A 25,644-nucleotide genomic window follows, 5' to 3' on the forward strand; every position below is an offset into this window, starting at 1 on the left:
ACATGGACTACCAAAATTAATAATTTATGATCGTGATGTAAAATTTACATCAGTTTTCTGGAAAGCCTTATTTAAGGGATTGGGCACACAATTGAATTTCAGCACTGCATACCACCCTTAAACGGATGGGAAAACTGAACGTGTGAATCAGGTGGTGGAGGACATGCTGCGAACATATGTGATGCAACAACCCTCCAAATGGGAGGATTACCTTTTTCCAGAGGAAAAATCTGTAACCTTTTATTTAAAAAATGAAAAGTTACAATTGCAGATGCATGATGCATTTCCATAAGCTGCCCAATGGGCTCGAGTGCCTTGGCACCCTTCGCAACGTTACATGACTAACGTGCAAAAATTATGAGAAAAGAAGAGAGAAAGAGAGAGGGAAGAGGAGTGAAGACAAGAAAAAATTGAATTACATATGTGAGTAAGACTCACGCTTCAGGTTTTTCTTCCTTTTTTCTTTTCGACCTTGCACCACTCTCCTTGAGTGGGGTCGATCGAGGCTATGACTAACTATGTTTCTGCTTTCTGCGAGCCTAATTCCTTGTCTGAATCTGATGTGTCCGATTGGTGGTGCCGCTTTATCCCTCCCATGTTCTAGTCATCATTTGTCTTCTCTGCCTGATTTGGGTGAAGTTGTGAGACCTTGGTGTCTGATGTGGTTTCCTTCTAATTCCCCGTTTCTTGAGAAACCTCAGCTTTCTCTGTGGTGGTGTCTTCCTCTTCAGCTTCTGAGACCGGAGGGGAAAAGAACCATCCTTTCTTCTGCTTTCCTTTCTGCTTTCTTTTGCTGTTTACTTTTTTGGCTTCTGGACATGTGCTTTGCAAGTGTCCTGTTTGTCTGCAAAGCCTGCACCTGAAAGCAGTATTTTCATAGTCTAGTGCTTGCAGCCAGTTTTGTTGTTTATAGATCAGCCTTATGTTGTCAGGCAGCCCTTTACTTAGATCCACTTCCACACAAATTCGTGCGAAAGTGAAAATCCTTTCATCATTCCTTTCCATATCTGTTTTGATGTATTTCCCTATGTTGTTCCCGATTCCTTCCAAGACTCGTTCACTCCAGAAGTGTAGGGAAGGTTATATAGACGAACCTAGACTGGCACTTTGGAGACTATCATTTTGTTTGGACCGAAGTCTGTACACCATGGGGTCATGAACAGCCCCGTCGTTCCCCAGAACCAAGGCCTAGCATTGATGATTGTATCTCTGGCTTCCCTGGATGCAAATCTGACTATGAAGAACCCTTTGGAACATAAGTGTATATCGCATTCCATGGTCCAATTGGTGAACATCCAGTGAAATAGATTCGTTGGTGTTGGCCAAAAACTGTTGAATCGACATATTAGGGCCTGCGAATCATATGACATAACATAGTCATCCAGCCCTGTGGAATCAAAATTAAGGGCTGGAGTTTGCCCTAGCTGGTCTACTATGTATGGCCTAGGTGTATATCCGCCTTGATCTGGAGGGGGGCCTGCATCTCTGCTACCTTGAAGGATGTTTTTGTAGGAGGGACCTCCCTTGGGTTGATGCTGAGGAGCTGTCTTTTTCCCCTTGTCTCCTCCTGAGCTACTAGGCTGGCCCTGAGGAAAGGCCCCTCCTCTGAGTCTGAGGTTCAAAAAGATGGTTTCTCGGGGCTTAATCTCATAGCTTGCCAGAGTTCTGTTGTCCTAGAGAGACCTTCTACCATTTACTAAATGTTGGATCTGACCAGGATATCCAGTCAGTTCCCAAATTTGCTACTTCAGCTGCAGAACAGTACTTTCTGCATGTACCCATACTAAAGAGGATTGCTTATCTGGGGTTTTAATGAAGATCTGAAATCAAGCTTTTTTTACCTGGTGTCTGCATTTTAGCTGAGTTCCTAACCCTGAGCCGGTGTCGTTGCTGATTGCCTTGGGATCCGGCTGTAAGCCGTCTTCCAGATCTGGGCTCTTATTGGGACGATATTCCATTTGCATGTCGCAGTCTGCGATCCCTCTGTTGAATCGATGCGTATATCCTCTGATCTACTGCCTGAGTTCTTGGGAATCTTGAAACTTTCTCGTATCAGATAGATCCGGCCTGGATCTGCGGGGTTGGGGCCATGCATTTGTGTGAAGAGGCAGATCTGCCTCATGCAATCCCCTATCTCTGCATGCAGGAAGCGACTGAGGAGGTATCTGCCTAACGCACATCAGACTAGCGGATCCTGTGAAAATCAGGCCGATCTCTAACGATTTTCCACCCCCGAGATGGGTTTTGGGCCCAAAGACAAATAATTTCTGCAGATCTCTAGCCTCGAACGGCTTTACTCGCTTCTCCGTCAGATCGGTTATATTTTTCCCATCAAGCAGTAGGTGATATGGACGAAGGGTGACTACTGCGTCGAGAGCATCCGGTACTTCCCAGGCGTTGGGCCACATGATCAATACAGTTCCGATATCTTGAGGGGGGTCACAGCGTTCCAGCGTTGCGGTCTTATTATCGATCCTGTGAGGAGCAGGGGCTGCGTCCTTCCCTCCCACGCCGCCTCCGACGATCGCAGTGACCACTACAACAAAACAAGCGATTTGCGCCAGATTTAGCGCCAGATTTTAGTGCATTTTTTTTGTAATTGTGATGAGCAACCTGGCGCTAAATCTGGCTCTATTGTACAATTTTTAAAGCGTCCTTTTTTGCACCTGATTTTGCATCCTTTTTCACGCTAGATTTTGCATCATTTTTTACACCAAACTATGCATCATTTTTTGCGTCAAATTTTGAACCATGGTTTGCATCTTATTTTATGACAGGTTTTGCTTCTAGTTTTGTGTCATTTTTTGCATCTATTTTTCATTCTCTTTTGCTTCCTATTTTGTGTCATTCTTTGCTTCCATTTTTGCACCATCATTTGCATCAAGTTTACACTGTATTTTGAATCCAATTTAACGTCTTTTTATGCATCCATTTTGTGTCAGTTTTTGCATCTAGTCTTATGCCAGGTTTTGTATCTAGTCTTACACTAGTTTTTGCTTCTATTTTTGCACCAGCTTTGGGGCCTATCTTTGCACCATGTGTTGAATTTGATTTAGCACCAAATTTTGCATCCATTTTTGTGCCCATTTTTGCATCTTTTTTTGGACCATTTTTTACATCCACATTTACGTTTGATTTGTCTCCATTTTTCCCATCTCATTTTGCACCATATTTTGCGTCATTTGTTTCATCCAATTTTGCATCATTTTTAACACCATCTCTTGCATCTAATGTTACATCATTTTGAGCATCCAAATTTGCATTTATATTTGCATCTTATGTTGAGTCATGTGTTGTGTCCACCTTTGCATCTTATTTTGTGTCTAATGGTACATTCAATTTAGAGCCATTTTTTACGTCTACTTTTGTATTTGTTTTTGCACCAAGTTTTGCATCCAATTTTAAGCTATTTTATGCCCCTTTTTGCACCATTTTTTTGTGTCTACTTGTGTCGAATGTTGCACCATTATTTACACTGACTTTTTCATCCAATTTTGCATTTTTTTGGTGTCTAGTTTTACATCATTTTCACCATCCAAATTTGCATATTTTTTTGCCTCATTTTGTGTCCACATTTGCATATAATTTTGTGTCTGAGTTCAAGCCTAAATTTGCATGTGATTAGGAATCATTTTTTACATCCAATATGACATCCTTGGTTTCACCTTTTTTCAGCCCCATTTTGCATCTTGTTTTATGTCTTTTCTTACATCCTTTTTTTTTTTTTTTTCCTTTTTTGCACCCAAGTTTGCATCCCAAATTTACACCATTATTTGCATCATCATTTGGCATATTAATTTGTAACGTTTTTTGCTTTTTTTTAACGCTCAACTTTGCATCTTATTTTACATGTAGTTGTTGTCTTTTTTTGCATCTAATTTGGTGCCCATTTATGTGTCCTTGTTTTTGCCCAATTTGATATCGTTTTGTATGCCATGTTTTGTTCCCTTCTTTGTGTCAACTATTGCACAATTTTTCACTTCTAATTTAAAACACTTTGTATGTCAATTGTTTGCATTTTGTATTAATTCCTAGTTTAACATCCAATTTTACTTTCAATTTTGCATCCATGGTTACATCCGCATTTGACTTCTTATATAGAGTATATTTTTCTTTACATATATGACCCCCTTTATAGATTCATAGTGAAATATATGATAGTTTCTAAATATCATTAAAGCAGATATCACAATTCAAAATCACTTGTAAAGAAATTTAAGAGAAATTGACAACATCCATCCAAAAAAATAACAATGTGTCATTAACAATTTTCAAAACATGTATAAAATAGCAACATAATACTAATAAAATCAGTATTATTTTTAATCAAAACAAGTAAAATTCAAATATGATTAACAAATCAAAATATTTCATGAATATCGTTATTCTACGATAAATTAACAACATACATAAATCAAACTCATCGTATGATTACAAAATCAAAATGTCTCATTGATATAGGGTAAATTCACAACACCCATCTAAACATAGCAATGTCATTCTACACAATAATTTCTTCATAAAAAACAATGCATGTGCATGCCTAGCTACCACCACCAAGATCATCCTCATGATCATCTTGACCATCCTCATTACTCTGATCCACATCATCACCAACACCGCAACTATCATCATCATCTCCTCCTTCACCACCATCATCCTCATCCTCATCATCTCCTGATATATGTTGAACATAATTTGGATCATCGTCTTGGCAATCATTACCTATAGCATTCTGACAAAAAAAATCAATATTACATGTTAGTATTAATTACATAACACAACGCATGTTTTTGTTATACAATGTTAACCATAAAATGAGGTAAGATATAATATCTAATAGTACTAAAAAATAAAATGAAAATATGGTTTAAAAGTATATTGGAAATCCAACTAAGATTACATACCATAGAGTCCATCCAAACAACAAATTCAACCCATCTCTTTTGCTGCAGCACCTCCTTTTCCAAATGATTTGGAGGTCTTCCATATTTTAGTTCCTATCAATCAGTAAATAGGGAGAAATTAGATAACAATGACTTTCTTCTAGTACAAAATTTATTAAAAAAATATCACATGTTTAATATACTTACAAAGGTTGTTATCAGTGCTTTTAAACCTTTCTGGCCACTACGATGAGTGAATTTTGTCTTGGTTAACCTCGCCTTGGATGCCTTGTCCTTAAACATAAACCAATTCAATTTATTTTCACACAAATACATGTCTAAGATACTTATATGTATTAATACATTCTAAATAATGTTTAATGAAAAATTCAATACCTGAATGCTCTCATTGCCGACTTTTCTTTGTGCATCCAACTTCTCATATGATTTTACAAGTTCTTTCCATACTTTAAAAGGTATGTCAATAGGTCTTTGTTTCAGTCTTTGATCTTGAGGCATTTTTTTAATTTTTCTTGTTTGGTTAAAAATTTTCGTTAAAAAAAACCGAACAAGTAATTCACATCAATGGCATGGGGACTCTATGGATATGTGTAAAAAAATGGCTATAAAGAAAACATCCAAAAAACATATGAGCTCTCCCTTTGATGGTCACTTGGGGCATATGGCTGGAAAGGAACAACTCCATTTTCAAAAATCAAGGACAATCCTTTCTCCAAGTCCTTCCTAATATTTGCTCCAAATGTCTTAAAATGAAAAACAAAATTCAAACGTCATCCTTAAACATCTCCCTTAAATATAACGTTGGACCATAAATTCTTCACTTTTATTATTATCGGCTCTCGAATGATTTTTCTATATGCAATTATATAATGAAATATGTGTGCACTAATGAAAAAACATTGAGTTTCATTTTTCATAATCACAAACAATGAAAAAAGAATCACACGTAACTAGCATCATTTTGGAAATTTTATATTTATTAAAAATCTTTAACATGTTTTCCTCCCATATCTCATAAAAAAGTGTGAAATTTTTTATATACTCTCCAATAAGCACTACAACAAAACCATCGATTTGGAGGTTTTACACTAAGTTTTTCAACATCGAGCTTACTAGGGCTTGCACCACCGGGGTTATTAGTAAGAATCTCATGAGGTTTGCATAGCCATGATTATTAGAATCAAAATAGTAGGATTTGCACTAAAAAACAGTTCATAGAGCTTTCCTGCTGGGGAGAAAATCACAAGTTCAACTTTTGCAGTGCAGAGCACCGAGAGCTCGTAAGCTTTCTTCAACAATCCACCTACGTTTGGAAAATGTAGCTTGCCTGCTGGCGATGTTCTTGTATGTCCTCTTTCATTTTTCCCTCCATACAAACCCTCTCAAATCGAGAAAGCAGAACAACTCACTCGATAAGAATCCGAATCCAATTATCGCTTCTAACAATAACCCAATACGATACCAGAAGTGATTACACAAAACCTCATTGACTCTTCATTTGTTTGGAAAAGAGCCAAGCATATACTTCTGACAAGGGTTTCCGTCTCAAGTCTGGCTCGCAGGACGTCGCTTAGTCAATTGCGAGAAAAGTTTTCCACCTGCCTGTCACATACGGTTTGTCACACTATATATTAAAATAAGGTTGATCATACTAACAATAAGGTTGTATAGTTTAAAAGGAGGGCTCTCCTGACTTCATTTAGTTGGTTTATAGAAAAGATTGCTGGAATGTGTAATGTGAATTCTTTGCTAACTGTTTTTTAAGCATTTGGAAGTATTAAAACCCCCTAGGATAATTAATGTAAGACCTGTTAGTTAATGTGTAAAGATGGCTATTGTCCTTGGGCTACCTTAGCTGTTCGTGTTTAGTGATCTGTGGTATTATGACTCCTCAAGTCACTATTAAACCATGAGAACCATGCCCAGGCAGACTAGTGTGACATTGTGGATGAGAACCAAAACTAGACTCCTATAACCTCCTTTTTCATCCTTTAAATTGTAGAATTAACTGACTGTTCTAGTAATCGTTCTTGAGCACCTGAAGATGTGCACCCTAAATAATAAGAATAATACCCTCTAACATATGAATAGTCCATCCTGTGCATGTAGGATATGCACATGAGGTCCAATAAAATCACTAACCAGAATACCAGGTGTTATTAAAGCCTCTACAGGTTGATATATATGAATGTTACAGTGTGCAGGAGTATGATTCAATTCCATACAAAAATACAAAACATCTGATAGGATTTCCTTATACCTCATAGGCAAACAACCATTGTCCCTTCTATAGATGAGCAGAAAAAGTGCTTGGTTCTCTACACTAAATAAAGACAAAGTATAGTACTTATTGCTGACAAAATAGGATTTAAATCGCGGTTCAATTGCTTGACATTCAGCTGGTCACAGAATTGTAGAGTGCATAATCATAAGTGATGTTGCGAGCCTCATTGCTCAAAGTCTAAGGGTCTTGCGAGCCATAATCATAGCCATGTATGGCATATCTTGTGATTATGGAATTTTATGAGGTCAATTCTTGTGAAGACATTTCAGTTTATAATAAATTTTGAACCTCAACAGAGTTTTGGCAAGACCTGGCTAAGTTAGGACATCAACAACACAGCTGATATGAATGACATAATCTAGCCTCAAGAGGGAGCCTCTTTTGTTTCATCACTCTAACAATCTATGAAGTGGTGGAAAGCATAACAACTTCCCCTTGAATATGACACCCAAACTGAGTACAAATCCTAAATGATGCAGCCCTTGGTGCATGTCTCTCAAAGTATCGATATTTCAAATGTTGAAACCTCTTGTGCCCATTTGAAATGCATTTGATTGCTGTTCCCCTGAAGAAAGAATCTTATAAAGGTGAGGCCATGACCAATATGTTAGCCATATCCATTGGAGTTGCCATTGCTTGACAACTTTAGTGTGATCAGTCCCACCATGATTCACATGGGCTTCTACTCAACACCGGCTGTTGCTATTGTAAGAGTCTTCAAGCTCGTTGAACCCATAGTATTGATAAGTGTATTCTTTGGGCCTCTGGTTTTCAAATTCTGCCTATGTTTTCCTCTCAGTATCATTATTTCAAATGCTGAAAGCTCTAATTCCCATTGCTGTGTATTTGATTGTGGTTTCCCTGAAGAAAGAAGCTTATAAAGGTGAGCCCGAGGCCAATATGTTGGCCATATCCATTGGAGTTACTATTTCAACTTATGGGGAGGCCAAGATGAATGCATGGGAGGTGATTCTCCAGTTAAGTGCAGTTGCATGTGAGACTACCCAATTGGTTCTCATACAAATTCCACGAACATCAAAAGGGATTAAGTTGAATCCCATCACATCTTTTTTGCTCCTTGTTGCCTTGTTTTTCTCAGCACCCCCTGGGCCTTAGTAGAATACCCATTTCTGATAATCAGGGTCTCTTCCTTTGATTTGGATTACATGACATTTCTGCTTGTGCCTTGGCTCTTAATCTTGCAGTGTTTCTTCTGATAGGAAAGACTTCAGCCTTGACTATGAATGTTGCTGGTCTTGTCAAGGACTGGTTGCTCATAACATAATCTTTGTCTGTAATAAATGAAAAGGTTACAGTCATTACCTTGAGTGGGTGTGGACTGGCTTTTCTGGCTGTCTGTTACTATAATCATTTGAAACTTCAAGCTCTCAAGTCTAATGACAACCAACCAAAGTACCTCAGCAGTGAAACTGATGCCAATGATGAAGGAGAAGGTTTGATAATGACGAGTGGGAGATTCTCCATCAGAGATTCAGAATCAGTAGAGAAAAATCAAACTCTAGCTTTCGAGAATTTCTCGGGTTGACAGGGTATTATTGCAGGTTTTTTAAGAATTATGGGAGAATAGAAGCACTTGTAACAACATTATTGAAGAAAGATGCATTTTCATGGACTCCAGAAGCAATGAAGTCCTTTGAACATCTTAAAGAGGTAATGTGCCAAGCACTGGCCTTAGGTATGCCAAAATTCACAAAAACCTTTATTTTGGAATGTGATGCCTTAGGAAATGGAATTGGTGCTATTTGCAGTTGGGAACATCTACCTAGGAAAATATCAACTAAGTACCTCTACTCAAATATGACAAACATATGTTGGTTACACATGCATGTAGCATTTGCAAAAAATTCCATGGCTACCTTACAACATGATGTTGGGTAAAAAGGCCAGTGATACAGGTCATAAATGCAGAAATAGACACTGAAACATAGTAAAATGCTGAAAATTCAAAATAGACTTTCCTCCCTCCCTCACTCTACAATCTTGAGGACAAACCATTGTATATGGGCTCTCAACACCAGTAGGCAGCCACGTATCACATAGATTTGTGAAAAAATTGCCCTCAAACAAGAACAAAACACAAACATTTCCAAAAATCTGCTCTTAAACAGTAAAAAATCCCACAGATTTTGATAAATCTACACAAAATCAACAGTGAAACACATGAATATGGATTTCTGATTAATCTACCCAATCTCTGTGGCAAAACACTCAGAAATCTATCAATTTCTTCTTGAATCACCAAATCAGCAACCACTTCTCCCAGATATACAAATCTCACCAACAATACAAGGAAAAATAGATCTAGTCCACTGCCAAATCATCTGATCGGCCAATAAAACTAAGAAATTTCAATGATTAACTATCTACACAGGCCTCTATTTCAATTTTTTCAAGCTTTGTGTCCAAGGGCTCTGCAACTTCTCCCGCACTTCAAAAAATCGAATCTTGTCTTCCTCGCTTTGTACGAGATACGCAATCGAATAACCCAACAACGTTAGAAGAAATATCATCGGGTTCTAGAGGTTTCCAAGCAGACTCAGCTTTCAGCACCTTAATTAGTGGTTGGGATAAAAAGTCAAAACCAGTTCCTCCCTCTCCTCAAAATTTGTAAAGAAGGCTGATAATGCTCCTACCATAGAGCTTCCTTCAGAAAAAATTCGAGTCACAACCCTTACCCTATCTGGGTCTGACTTCCTTGTCTTCCTCTTCCTTGCTGGGAGATTGACAGCCCCATCTACATAGGAAACTCTCTTAGAAAGTTTCTAGATAGTTCTGAACTGAAGCATAAACAATATGTTTGTCCTTGTATTTGTGTTGAAGTTGATCTAGAACAAGCTCTTCCAGAGAAAATAATCCTCAAAAATGGAGACTGAATCCATGAGCAGACTCTGGATTATCAACAGATCCATTACAAGTGCAAGCTTTGTCATGAATATGGTCGCTTTGCCAATGATTGCAAGTCCAAAACCTCTGTTGTAAGTCCCTCGGGAGAATGTCATGTCCCTAAGAAAACATGTGCAAGGCATGTCAAAGCTGGATCTTCGTTCAGGAAAGAGGTTGTAACTACCACTCCTTCTAACCCTTTTGACCATTTCACTACCCTTCCTGACATGGTAACCAAACAACAGAATCTGTTTGCCCTGAAGCAGATGACCCTCCTGCTGATTTAGTTAGTCTTTACACCTCTCCTGTCATATCTTCCTCTCCAATAAAAAAGAAAAACCTTCAATGGACAACACAGCCCCCTCACCCCATGACCCTGCTAACTCATCTATCATTGAGAATACCTCGCTAGTTGAACCTCTTAACAACGAAGGGTCTCCTGTTCCTCATCCTAATAGGAACATCAACGCCTCCTGCAAGTAGAAGAAATCAGACTCCTGGGCTAATGGGGAACATCTTGAGCATGTTGAAAAGGGATTCAAAAAAATGGGAAGAAAACCTCACAAGGAGAAAAGAGATGACGCCACTGCCATTGAGAAAATATTAGGCAAGCAGAAAACATTAGAACAGCAACACAAAAAACCAGCAGAATGCCAGAAAGGAATCAATGAAATACAGGGACAAGGAGAAGGAAGCATCTCTGCGCACCTCTCAATGAAAATAATTTCTTCGAATATAAGAGGTTTGGGGAACACCATCAAAACCCTGGCAGTAAAGGATATAATAAGGACTGAGAAAGCAGGCATTTTATTCCTTCATGAAACAAAGATGGATGCAAATGAATTTGAAAAAGCCAAGCAAATTTGTTGGGCCAGCAGCAAAGGTGAAATAGTCAGTGCGAGAGGGGACTCAAGAGGCCTTGCCACCCTATGGAACCCATACAAATATCAAGAACTAGAAAAAAAGACAACCAGTTCTGGATTAAAACTGTTTTGAAAGACTGTGACAAACAAAACTGTGGCAGTAAAGAAAATCCATCTGGGTAAAGCCAAAGAAGGTGTTAATGTAACTGCTTTAAGAGAAATCAAATTATTGAAGGAGCTTTCGCATCCAAGTATAATTCAACTAATAGATGCATATCCACACAAACAGAATTTACATATTGTCTTTGAATTCATGGAGAGTGATCTTGAGATTGTTATAAAAGACAAAAACATAGTTCTCTCCCCAGCTGATATAAAATCCTATATGCAAATGACGTTGAAGGGGTTTGTTGTTTGTTATAAAAAATGGGTTTTGCACAGGGATATGAGCAAAAAGTGCAGTATGTTGGAGCATGAGCAACTGGGGAAGTTGGTCTTCATCAACTACAACATTTGGATGCTCACAAAACAATTGCAGGCAAAGGATCTAGATCCAATTTTATTTGATAAGGTTGATCTAGTCTTTCATTGGGTCTTGGAGGATGAATCTCCTACTAATGATTTGAGTTGGCTTGATTGAAAACTCTTGGGATTCTCTAGTGTTTTGTTATCTCAAATAGAAACACCACATACATTTGTATTACAATTGTTGCTTTTGTCTAGCGATGTGGTCTCTACCCATAGCTATGGGTAGAGAGTGAATTTGATATTGTCCTAGGTAGATGTTCCCAACTACAAGCTATGGGTAGAGAGTGAATTGGTGCTATTTGCAGGGAACAGGCCAGTCATTCACAGTGAAGAAGATAATGACAAGATTAGTGTATAATGATGGACAGGATGGTGCCATGGTGCCAACCTAAATCTCAAGTAAGGAGACATCTGTTCATCAATTTGTCAAGAAGCATGGCCTACAATTCAATTGCTCTAAGCCTATCACTTCTTCCACCTGTCAAATAAATTGTTTCCTGTTTGTTTAGTTGACTATGGTTCTAATAAATATACTATTGTTTGATGTAAATAGACAAAACAAAACAAAAAATATGGAAAGTTGTGACCCCATTTTCTAACTACAAATTGAAATCGGATTACCATAGTGACCACCTCTGCTTATTGGAATCAAAAAGGGGGTGGGTTAACCCAATACGATACCAGAAGTGATTACACAAAACCTCATTGACTCTTCATTTGTTTGGAAAAGAGCCAAGCATATACTTCTGACGACGGTTTCTGTCTCAAGTCTGGCTCGCAGGACGTCGCTTAGTCAATTGCGAGAAAAGTTTTCCACCTGCCTGTCACATACGGTTTGTCACACTATATATTAAAATAAGGTTGATCATACTAACAATAAGGTTGTATAGTTTAAAAGGAGGGCTCTCCTGACTGCATTTGGTTGGTTTATAGAAAAGATTGCTGGAATGTGTAATGTGAATGCTCTGCTAACTGTTTTTTAAGCATTTGGAAGTATTAAAACCCCCTAGGATAATTAATGTAAGACCCGTTAATTAATGTGTAAAGATGGCTATTGTCCTTGGGCTACCTTAGCTGTTTGTGTTTAGTGATCTGTGGTATTATGACTCCTCAAGTCACTATTAAACCATGAGAACCATGCCCAGGCAAACTAGTGTGACATTGTGGATGAGAACCAAAACTAGACTCCTATAACCTCCTTTTTCATCCTTTAAATTGCAGAATTAACTGACTGTTCTAGTAATCGTTCTTGAGCACCTGAAGATGTGCACCCTAAATAATAAGAATAATACCCTGTAACATATGAATAGTCCATCCTGTGCATGTAGGATATGCACATGAGGTCCAATAAAATCACTAACCAGAATACCAGGTGTTATTAAAGCCTCTACAGGTTGATATATATGAATGTTACAGTGTGCAGGAGTATGATTCAATTCCATACGAAAATACAAAACATCTGATAGGATTTCCTTATACCTCATAGGCAAACAACCATTGTCCCTTCTATAGATGAGCAGAATAAGTGCTTGGTTCTCTACACTAAATAAAGACAAAGTATAGTACTTATTGCTGACAAAATAGGATTTAAATCGCGGTTCAATTGCTTGACATTCAGCTGGTCACAGAATTGTAGAGTGCATAATCATAAGTGATGTTGCGAGCCTCATTGCTCAAAGTCTAAGGGTCTTGCGAGCCATAATCACAGCCATGTATGGCATATCTTGTGATTATGGCATTTTATGAGGTCAATTCTTGTGAAGACATTTCAGTTTATAATAAATTTTGAACCTCAACAGAGTTTTGGCAAGACCTGGCTGAGCTAGGACATCAACAACACAGCTGATATGAATGACATAATCTAGCCTCAAGAGGGAGCCTCTTTTGTTTCATCACTCTAACAATCTATGAAGTGGTGGAAAGCATAACAACTTCCCCTTGAATATGACACCTAAACTGAGTACAAATCCTAAATGATGCAGCCCTTGGTGCATGTCTCTCAAAGTATCGATATTTCAAATGTTGAAAGCTCTTGTGCCCATTTGATATGCATTTGATTGCAGTTCCCCTGAAGAAAGAATCTTATAAAGGTGAGGCCATGGCCAATATGTTAGCCATATCCATTGGAGTTGCCATTGCTTGACAACTTTAGTGTGATCAGTCCCACCATGATTCACATGGGCTTCTACTCAACACTGGCTGTTGCTATTGTAAGAGTCTTCAAGCTCGTTGAACCCATAGTATTGATAAGTGTATTCTTTGGGTCTCTGGTTTTCAAATTCTGCCTATGTTTTCCTCTCAGTATCATTATTTCAAATGCTGAAAGCTCTAATTCCCATTGTTGTGTATTTGATTGTGGTTTCCCTGAAGAAAGAAGCTTATAATGGTGAGCCCGAGGCCAATATGTTGGCCATATCCATTGGAGTTACTATTTCAGCTTATGGGGAGGCCAAGATGAATGCATGGGAGGTGATTCTCCAGTTAAGTGCAGTTGCATGTGAGACTACCCAATTGGTTCTCATACAAATTCCACGAACATCAAAAGGGATTAAGTTGAATCCCATCACATCTTTTTGCTCCTTGTTGCCTTGTTTTTCTCAGCACCCCCTGGGCCTTAGTAGAATACCCATTTCTGATAATCAGGGTCTCTTCCTTTGATTTGGATTACATGACATTTCTGCTTGTGCCTTGGCTCTTAATCTTGCAGTGTTTCTTCTGATAGGAAAGACTTCAGCCTTGACTATGAATGTTGCTGGTCTTGTCAAGGACTGGCTGCTCATAACATAATCTTTGTCTGTAATAAATGAAAAGGTTACAGTCATAAACTTGAGTGGGTGTGGACTGGCTTTTCTGGCTGTCTGTTACTATAATCATTTGAAACTTCAAGCTCTCAAGTCCAATGACAACCAACCAAAGTACCTCAGCAGTGCAGCTGATGCCAATGATGAAGGAGAAGGTTTGATAATGACGAGTGGGAGATTCTCAATCAGAGATTCAGAACCAGTAGAGAAAAATCAAACTCAAGCTTCAGGATTAGGTATTTAGATCATTAATATTGTCTTGTGCTAGAGATTACTGTTCTTGGATTGGCTCCTCTATGCCCAGATCTATTTGCAGGGAACAGGCCAGTCATTCACAGTGAAGAAGATAATGACAAGATTAGTGTATAATGATGGACAGGATGGTGCCATGGTGCCAACCTAAATCTCAAGTAAGGAGACATTTGTTCATCAATTTGTCAAGAAGCATGGCCTACAATTCAATTGCTCTAAGCCTATCACTTCTTCCACCTGTCAAATAAATTGTTTCCTGTTTGTTTAGTTGACTATGGTTCTAATAAATATACTATTGTTTGATGTAAAAAGACAAAACAAAACAAAAAATATGGAAAGTTGTGACCCCATTTTCTAACTACAAATTGAAATCGGATTACCATAGTGACCACCTCTGCTTATTGGAATCAAAAAGGGGGTGGGTTATGCACAATCCTCCGTATCATTTGCTATTACCAGAGATAATTAAAGCCACCCTAAACTCAAGTCTTAACTATGCTGATAGGGTGTTTGGGGAGGGGGATCCCTTACCAACCCACTATAATCTGCACAAAAGCATCCTAAGAACATATGCAAAATCAACCCTTCAATGAAATGATCCAAGAATATAGGTACTCAAACATTGATTTTATCAAAGAAAAATACAAGACAGAAAGAAAAGATCATAACAAGGATTAGAAGAGTCTAAGAACAGTGCTCACTGTCTACAGAGCCAAGACGAATGCAGAAGAGTTCTTCCTTCAGTTCCCCATCTGAGAAGTGCTCCTGAAGTGACATTGGGGAATGAACTGCAAGGAAAAAAAAAAAAAAAACAATATAATCCAGATAATAAGGATCAACACAAATTCTCGGCACAGAAAGCCTCTTAAAACTTGGACGTAAGATAAGCTATTACAATCTCAGGGGGGAAATTACACAAAAAAAAAACAAAAAACAAATTTACATACTTAAATGGTTTGCACATATTTTCAATGTCTTGGATTGCCTCATGACCAGCCGAACCTTTGTAGTATCCTTGTGCTTAAGAAACTTTACTGTTCCTACACCACGCTCCTTCCATTGATTCCCATCCTTGTCAAACCTGTACAGCTTCGCCTTCCTGCAGGGTCAAACATATAAAAAAGAATGGGAATATTAATAAACAATGAAACTGCATTAGGATCATTTTAAGAGCCCATGGCATCCATTAGAAGTAACGTCCGCAATATCCCACCATATCAAATGCATTCAAAGATAAATTACCAACGACCTATTAAAAACACAGGAGATATTCCTTAACATTACCGAAAAGGATCCCACAAAAAAGCTCAATAATAACATCAAACATGTAAGAATACAAATCATCAACTATTTAATAACAAAAGAATGCTCATCCCATACATCCCCATAAAGTACAGAAATGATCAACAACCTGTTCAAAACATCATAGAAAGTCAACGAAAACAGTTGACAAAAGACCAAAACAGACATATGCCTGAATCATACCACCTCACAACATAAAAAGACAAATCACCCTAATGCCAATAACCAAAAGACAGATTATCAAATAGGCCCAATTCAATATTCAATGGCTAATCCAAAAACCAAAAAATACGAAACCCCGTATGCTTAACAATAACAAATGACCATCACACCCCCCACTAAACCAGAATAACAGAGAAACCATCATAGATTCTTCAAAGACATTGAAAAAAGAATGGCCTATAGTTCAACAAAATATAAAAAGACTCGTCAAAATACAAAACCCCCAATGATAACAAATAAACCATCAAATGCATCCCCGAAAAAATCTTCATCGGTAGCCTATCAACATAGGAAAGCAATTATTACAGACCATAATGAGATCAGAAAATGCTGATCAAAATATCAATGGGACATCAAAACAACAAGAAACTCACAAAAAACACAAAAAAGCAAAACCCTAATTACTCGATAAAACAAACCATAGCCCGCTAAATGCATCTACCATAGAGTTTCTTCAGCACCCCGTTGAAATGACAAATCCGATCATCATCAACAGGCGAAAAAAACATCGAGAACTCGATAAAAATAGATCTTACTAAAAAGGAGAAAAATTAGAAGTAAATAACTGCCCAAATGCATCTTCCTTATAGTCAAGGTCCCATTTATGTGTACAGGAAAAAGGCCACCGAAGAGGCCATGAAAACAACTTTCAACTAAGAAAACAAAATCATGAAATAGCCATGGATTAAGAAATTTACATGTCAAGAAGGACATCCTCCTCTTCTTCGCCCGTGGTGACAGTAACCTCCTCAAGCTTAACAATGGGTGCAACCTGAGCTCCAGTGTCCTCTTCCTTTCCGGCATCATCCTCGTTCTCTCTCGAATCGTCATCTACTGCCCGTGTAAGAACAGGATCCTCCTGAGTTCCAGCCATCCCAATACCAGATAGTGCACAGAAGGAGGGCTCGAATGAAATCGATGGATCCAAAATATGCCAGAAACTCGCCCAATATCAGACACGAATGCGAAACCCCGAGGATTTTGGACAAAGGATTTAACTGTGCAAAAATGCTTCGAAGGCAAAGGGCAAAGAGGTCGACGGAGAGAAAACTCTCTATATAAGGGTTTTTGAGGTCGATGGAGAGAAAACACTCTATATAAGGGTTTTGAAGAGGGAAGGCCGGTAGCTGTTAAAGATTGAGAGTAAAAGTAGCATCGTTAAAGATAATATAATAAATTATTACAGGGATGGTTGGGGGGTTTCAAAGGGAGATAAGGCCATGGAATAACCCCTAAATCATCTCCAACCTGAGAGGCCTACTTCATTCATGTTGTCATGTTGGGACCAGAGGTTGTTGTGCGTTTTTTGTTTTCGCAATTTTGAACTCTTTCCTCGGTGATATATTATTGTGTTTATTGTAATAATAATGGGATGGGGTTGAGGGGTTTGTAAATGAGATAAATATGGAAAAGTAATTAGAAATATTGGTTTTAAATTATTATAATAAGTATTGTTGTGGTTGATCCATGATAAGTTGTAGGGTAGTTGGTTTGTATGGGGTTTAGTTGTTACGAGGTCTTAAGTTCAAATGTCATGGGGAGGGTTTGAGAATGGAAGTCATTTTGGGGGCATCAAAACTATTCTAAGGGGCATCTTCCACTGAGCTTTACACAATCCTCGATGTTGAGGATGAAAATAATATGAATATGCCAAGCTCACTCTACAGCCTAGTATGGTTACGACCATGTTTGTCCATCATTCCAAGGGGCATCTTCCACTGAGCTTTACACAATCCTCAATGTTGAGGATGAAAATAATATGAATATGCCAAGCTCACTCTACAGCCTAGTATGGTTACAGTGATGTTTGTCCATCATCAAAGTTGAAATTTTGCTAGTGTCGGCCAAAATAAATTTTAAAAATTAAAAAAAAAAAAAAAAATACAAAACATTTAAATAATGTTTGCTCATAAAAAATAATTGCCAATGAAGAAATTGGATCCCTCTCCGCTCATATTATATCTATATTTAAGATGGGTCTATGCTAGTGGATAACACAAAAATCACAAAGTGAAGAAGAGTTTAATTTCAAGTCAAAGCAAAACTTTGGGACTAGTGCAATTCATCTAACTTCTATTGAAATGTGGTATTTATATGTGTAATGTGATATATATATATATATATATATATATATATATATATATATATATATATATATATATATATATATATATATATATATAGTGTAATTGCTATTATGTTGTTAAATGGTTGTTTAATTAATGTTGGTTATTCGATGGCAAGATGGTTTTGTAACTCTTAATGATGTAATTGTTCATCTTCTTGGTTGTACTGTGCCATGTTGTTGACATACAAATATTGTAATCGAGCCAAAAAAAAATGACAGTAAAGCATAGTTGGAAGTTATAAGTTTATCCTCCTAGAAAAGCAAAATTGTGGACTTAAAGAACCACTTCTAGGAAATCAATTTCCATCACATCCATAGGGAGCTAAATACAACTGTAGATTCTCTCTAAAAAAGAATTATTTGTCTAGAGACAGGTTACATATATTATGATGAATTAGTTGGCAACCCAGTTCAAAGTTCTCATTCGATGCCCATATACTAATATGGATCAGCTTTAAGTCAAATTTTCAATTAGTTATCAACTAGCTTACTATAAATTTCAAGTGAGTCTACATTCAGCTTTCAATTAGCCTCAAATACAATGTCTTTCTTTTTCTCTTGACAGGGGCCTCTTCATGGTTGTATAATACACTTTCGGGAATTTTTTGTTACAGGCTAATGTCATTTCTAGTCACTGTCTTCGTTTTTCTCATAGTAGGGCCCTCTTCGTGGTTGTATAATACACTTTCTACAATTTTTGGTTGCATGCTATTGTCATTTCTAGTCAGTCTTATAATTTGCAGAAGAAAAAAAATTGTAAAACCCTGGTTTTACAACAACTTCTTTTTCTCTTCTTCTGGGTCGTGATGCCTTGTCTTCTGGCAACCCATTGTAATGACAGAAGTTACAATCTTTTTGTCAATGTTTGTGCTTTTTTTCTTCCTCGTGAATAACAAAAGGGTCCTTTTTTTCTATAGTAATAAGAAGAAGAAGAATAAGAAGAAAGATATTGTAATGGTTATGTCATGGTTGGCATTCCTAAATATAAGCAGATATAGGATAAGCATGCATGCATATTAGAACTTGGTGCGCATGGATGGAATTCAATGTGCCAAATGATGTAGATGTTTCACAAGCATGGGGTGTGACATTTCAACCCTAGTTATCAATAGTGATGAGAGGCCACCAAGGACAATACCCCTTGGACCCTATGATAAGTGTTGCACATTTTGGTGTTAGGAGTGGAAGGGTAAGCTTGGTTCGAGGAGGTTGGTTATGGGATGTTTTTTGGTGCACATGAGGTTGTGCATCAACTACCATGGCTACACTTGAATTAGTGGGTCTTTACAAAAATAAAGTGGGAGAGTTAAGTTTTGTGAACAAAGTAGCCTATGGGTGATATTTGCATTGATCACTTGTGTTAGGAACCTTTTTAGGCAAGTTAACTAATACTTGGAAGGTGTGAACCATGTAATTGAAATAATTCAATAGTGTCCTCCTTCCTTCAAATGAAGCAACAAAGCCAAGAACGTGACTATCAAATAAATATTAGCCCCCTATTGATCCCTTGTTGCACATTTACAAATTGCTCAGACATTGATGTCATGGTGTTTCACACTAAGTATATCTAAGATTACATGTGATAGTATATGCCTCATTTTAGTACTAACAACTTCATTAGTTTTGTTCTTATATATTACATACTTTTTTTATTTGTGGTTGTTATGTATGTGATGTTTATAATAATTACAAAACTAACTATGTGAAAGCATCCCTAACATAAATTTTCATTTGGCACTAATAATATTTTCCTTACAACCCCCTTCCTTCATTGGCGGTGGGAAGGAAGCTGATCCTTCCTTCCCCCCACACCCCCCTTCCTTCCTTTGGAAAGAGAGGTAAGAGCAAGAGTTGGAAAGATGTCGGAAAGAATGCCTACCTTTGGTAGTTGTGTTGTCGTATCGAGAGAAAGAAAGTCAGTTACCTGTCATCCTCCCTTCGGTAGATGAATGCCTACCTTTGGTAGTTACCTTCGGTAGGAGAGAAAGAAAGTCGGTTACCTACGCTTCGCTTCGGTTGCCGTATCGAGAGAAAGAAAGTCGGTTACCTACGCTTTGCTTCGGTTCGGTAGGAGAGAAAGTCAGTATGAGTACTTTGGGTGTTGTTGGTTGTTCTTTTTTTTCGAACAACTGTTACTTGTTTGAAGAAAGAAGTCTATCTTACTCTGAAAGAGGTAAGGGGCGGCACCGCAGGAGAACGGAACGCTCTCCGGAGGAGCCATCAAAGGTACGAGTTCAAGAAAAAAGATAAGCGGTAAGCAATCATAGGGCGAGGATAGGGGAAGGCACGCTTAAGGGCCGTCCGGGCGAGGGTGGGGTACGGGTAGGGAGAGGGGGGAAAGGACAGGGGAATAAGAGAAAGGAGAAAAGAAAAAAGAATAAGAGAGAGGAAATAAGGGAAAGGAGAAAGCAATCAACATTAAATTCAACAACTAAAAAGAGGCTCTTTGAGCCATGGCTAGCTCTCAGAGAATTTCATTCTCTTCGAGCTCTATACATATTATACTCGTCTAGACATATGATACTCGCATCTCTACGTTTCACTTCTTTACTCTCTTCTCTACCGAGATAAAGATCTAGATCTAGTATAACTTAGCCATTCCAATAGCCAATAGTCTTTAGTCCTATTTAGTACCCTTCTAATATTCCCCTTGGCATAGTAGGTAGATATTGATTCCTTGTCCATGCATGAAGTTCCATAGCAAGAGATTAGACCCACTTCACCATTGACCTTAGCATATGGAAGGATATGGTTTCCATTAGCGGTGTCTCGCTTTTATGGATCTTTTTATCCATTTGCGTAGGCTTATCTCATAAAAGCTCACCTTTCTCTCCCATGAGGATTTTCCTCATAGAAGATTGCCTTTCTCTCCCGCACAACTTTTATGTTTTTCTCAATGGATATTTATCTCCAATCCATCCAACTTATCTAGAATTAAATCGAGAAGCTTTACCATGAAAGGATTATCCTTTCCCATTCACCAATGTGATTTGGCAAGAATCTCATCTCTTGGTGTCTCGCTTTTCCAAGTGATTAATTTATTAATAATGTATTTACTTTTTATATTACACATCATACCTAACTTTTCTCAGCTTAGGTTTGCAAAGTTTGACACACAAGGGAGGGGTGTTACATTTTGGATCCCTCTCTTTCCTTAAGATCCCTCCAACTGCAGCTAGAGTTCTTAGATGACTGTAAGGAGGAAGCCCCTATTGGAAAGGGACAGACAGTTTGAAGGTGTCTATCTTGTTGGTAATTCCTATATCGAAAAGTTGTATTTTCATAGTCCAGGGGTTGGGAATACACAATTCCCATCCACTTGAGCTCAATTTTATCTCGCAAAACTTCATTGGGATCTACCTAAACACATATGCAAACATAGGTGAAAATGCCTTTCAAAAGTCTTTCCCTGTCTACTTTGACGAATCTTCCAATAAAATTGCCCACTTTTTCTAAGAGATCTAGATGGGTAAAGTGAATGGGAAAACTGGGAATCTTACCCATACTAGAGTAGTCATCGGCAACATAGTGAGAGGATTGAAGTTGGGAAACCATGGCTTCACTAGAAGACCAACTCATCCCCAAAACCATGGACCTTGGTCAAGGATTTTTTTCTTATCCTCAAGACATTTGAAGATCACCACAAAAAAACATGGGTCTACATCCACCCAAACCGGCGTTCATCCAATCCTATCATAATCAAACAGAAAAACGCTACTTTTTCAATAGAAAATGGGGAATAAAAGTATCACCCAAGGATAATGACCATCGCATCAAGCGCTCAATCATAAGGGAGGAGCAATAATTTGACAATCACACGTCCTTGATTTCTGTTGATTTAACTCTGAACACTCACGTAATATTCTCTTGCTTGGCGAATTAAACACCACTGCATGGAATGGACGAGGATTGAGCCGAACCCTGGATGAAGCCCACTTCATTCTCATCTAAACACAAAACTATATATACGTCAAAGTTATTACAATAGATTCTGACTGTCAACACCTCGAGGTTCTGTTTATATGTGGCTACCTTTTATGGTTACTATTGAATGTGTGATTGGCAATAGTAATGGCAACTTAGGGCTGCCAAATTTCCTTCGATTCCCTCACTACATCCTAACGCAAATAGTTGTTCAATGCCTTGGTTGTCTTTCAAAACTGGTAGGCAGCGTCTTCTTTGATATTTCTCGATGGTTTTAATTCCACTACAATCACAACTTTCATTTACATAAACTTCGTGTTTTCGCACGAGCGACGATTGTTCCAAGGTGAAATGTCACTTGGATGGTTTCAATGTTGTTGACCCATCATAACTAACTAACGGATATGCCCATTACAATTTTATACCACCCCATTATCAATATCAATTATGCATGGAAACCAATTAAAGCAACTTTTCACATTAATTTTATATGAGCATGAGAACATGTGTTAACAAGCAGCCCATAAAGCCTCATTTTGAATGCCATAGTCACTTAGAAGGAATTCCTCTTGTAGTAGCATCCTCCCTTCTAAAATTTGCTAGTGCTAACATTAGAACCACCATTACAACAAGATATCTTTCTAGTGTTGACAACACCATTATAGTAAGATACCTCAAGAGAGACAGAAAATTTAAAAAGTATGATAGTAATACGTATCCAGAAGATGGTATTGAAACTAGTAATTGTTCACGAATCCATAAGATTGTAAGGTCATTCTCATTATCATAATCATTGTCATCATCATCACCATCATCCTTGTCATTGTTATTGCCATCATTACATTATCATCATAATCACCATTCATGCCATCATCATCATCATTATGGACATTGTTTGCAATTGTTCATAATTGTAGATGTTGTAAGAAATATCATCAACCCAAAAAATGTGATCAGTGCTAGAAAAGGGTTGTTTAGGACACATTGATATACGTAAGAGAAATAACAACTCTATTTTTGACAGATGATCGATGATGATGATCATCACCACCATTATCATCGTCATTGTCATTTTTATCATCCCCATCATCATCATTAATGTAATTTCTATCGACATTGTTGTAATCATGCATCATCATCATTCATGCCATTATTGTTTTTGATGATGACCTAGATGAAAATGATGATCATGACACCAAAGATAATGCTTATGATTATGACAATGACAACATCTAAAATTGGGAAGATTCGCCAACGTCATTAGCATCGTCATCATCATAATCATTGCCATCATCATCATTGTCATTGTAACCACTATCGTCTTTATCATCATAATCACAATTCATGTCATCGCCATCATCTTCATTTTCATCATTGTCAATATTATTGACATTGTCATCAATTGTTCATAATTGTCAATGCCATAAGGAATATCATCAATGCAGAAAATATGATGAGTGTTGGAAAAGGGATGCAAAAGCGAACATAGAAATGGGGGCAACAATAGAAATAAAATTGGATGAAAAGTGGATACAACATAAGTAGATGCACAACAACATGAAAAATCTAACACAAAAGTGGATGCAAAAGTAGATGCAGTTGTCAATGCAAACTTGGATGCAAACATGAAGGCAAAAGTGGAAGCAAACATGGGTCCAATGGTAGGTGTAAAACTTGGCACAAATTGTGGTGAAAAAAATGTGGATGCAACAACGGAAACAAAAGTATATGCAAAAATGGATGAAACAAAAGTGGATGCAATAGGGGATGCAAACGTGGAAGCAAATGTGGTTGCAATGGTAGGCGCAAGATATGGTGCAACAAAAGTGGATGTAACAATAGACAAAAAATATGCAAAATAAGATGCAAAAATGGATGTAAAAGTGGAAGCAAACATTGATGCAACAAGCAAAACAAAATTGCATGCAAAAAATGGATATAATGTAAGTAGATGCAAAAGTAGATACAAAACGAGATGCAAAACCCAATGCATAAACCTAACATAAAAGTGGATGCAAAAATAGATGCAATATTTGATGCAAAAGAGGATGTGAACATGGATGCAAAATTGGAAGCAAACGTGGATACAACAATGAGTGCAAAACATGGTGCAAATTGTGGCATAACAAAAGTGGATGTAATGATAGATGCAAAAAAAGAATCAAAGTATGATGCAAATGAAGATGTAAAAAGGGATGCAAAAAGTGAAATTTAAAATGGGTGCAACAGTGGATGCAAAATTGTGTGCAAAAGTGGATGCAATAGAAGTCGATGCAAAAGTAGATGCAAAACGAGACACAAAACCTGATGCAAATCCCGGTCCAAAATTGGATACAAAAAGGGATGCAAAAATAGATGTAGTAGTTGATGAAAACGTAGACGCAAATGAGGATGCAAACGTGGATGCAAAATTATAATCAAAAGTGGGTGCAAAAGTAGGTGCCAAACTAGGTGCTAATTGTGGCACAAAAATATTAGATGCAATAGTGGGTACAATAATAGATGCAAAAGAGGATGTAAATATGGATGCCAAACAAGAGGGAAAAGTGGATGCAACAAAATTAGATGCAAAACTAGACACAAAACACGATGTAAAACTTGGCGCAAAAGGGATGCACAAATGGATGAAAAAATGGATGCAAAAAATTATTTAAAAAAGGATGCAAAAAAGGATGCAAAAGTTGATGCAAGTGTAGGTGCAAAAAGTGGATGCAAATGAGGATGCAAAAGTATGTCAAACAAAATTAGGTGCCAAACTTGATGCAAAACCTGGAACAAAACCTGGTGTAAAGGATGACACAAAACTTGGCATAAAATTTGGTGCAAAACGTGGTGCAAAACCTATTGCAATACCTGGTGCTAAACTTGGTGTAAGATTTGGTGCAAAACTTGATGCAAATTTTGTGTCACGTTTTGCACCATATTTGATAAATGGATGCAAATAGCACCAAAAATGGGCTCTAGATGAAAAAAAAGAAGTAAAAAGGGACGCTAATCGCTGGTTTTGTTGTAGTGGACGAGGGTTTCATTTCGTGCGCAGAAAGAACTCTCAGCGATGGCCATCTCTCTCCGATCCTCCCTCCGATACTCCCGGATTTTGTTTCGCTCACAAAACAAACATCAAAGGATATCGGCTAAATGGGAGGATTACCTACATTTAGTATAATTTTCTATTAACACTGTCTATCATATGTCATTGCAAATGAGCCCATTTTAAGTGTTGTATGGACAGAAGTGGAACCCCTTCAAGTTGGGAAGGGCTGGAAGATAAGTTGATGCTTAGACGTGATCTACTAAAAGAAATGGAGGAAATGGTCAAGAAGGTTCATTCTAATTTAAAGGCCACTCAACATTGAGAAAAGAACTTTGTTGACTGATAAAGAAATTTCTAGGAATTTCAAATTGGAGATCACATCTATGTAAGGGTACGACCAAAGAAAAGTACATTACAATGGAGAAGATGTGCCAAACTGGTATGTTGATTTTGTGGCACTTTCCAGGTCTTGGCATGAGTCAGACCAGTGGCCTA

General features: G+C 37.7%; 1 long non-coding RNA gene and 1 pseudogene across 2 annotated transcripts; both read right to left on the reverse strand.

Moving 5' to 3' along the window:
* Positions 1-4,428: 4,428 nt before the first annotated feature.
* On the reverse strand, positions 4,429-15,280 carry LOC149254099 (uncharacterized). Its single transcript, XR_016267124.1, has 3 exons — positions 15,241-15,280; positions 4,908-5,000; positions 4,429-4,735 (listed from the first exon to the last, which is right to left on the reverse strand). It is a non-coding gene; the product is annotated as an uncharacterized LOC149254099 (long non-coding RNA).
* Positions 15,224-17,132, reverse strand: LOC149254100 (ran-binding protein 1 homolog c pseudogene; annotated as a pseudogene). Its single transcript, XR_016265484.1, has 3 exons — positions 16,762-17,132; positions 15,487-15,638; positions 15,224-15,327 (listed from the first exon to the last, which is right to left on the reverse strand). The product of XR_016265484.1 is annotated as a ran-binding protein 1 homolog c pseudogene (transcript).
* Positions 17,133-25,644: the final 8,512 nt, after the last annotated feature.

Source organism: Pinus tabuliformis, chromosome 7 (assembly GCF_031772625.1).
Source record: "Pinus tabuliformis cultivar Carrire ecotype Pingquan chromosome 7, CPIR1, whole genome shotgun sequence".
Lineage (NCBI taxonomy): Eukaryota > Viridiplantae > Streptophyta > Pinopsida > Pinales > Pinaceae > Pinus > Pinus tabuliformis.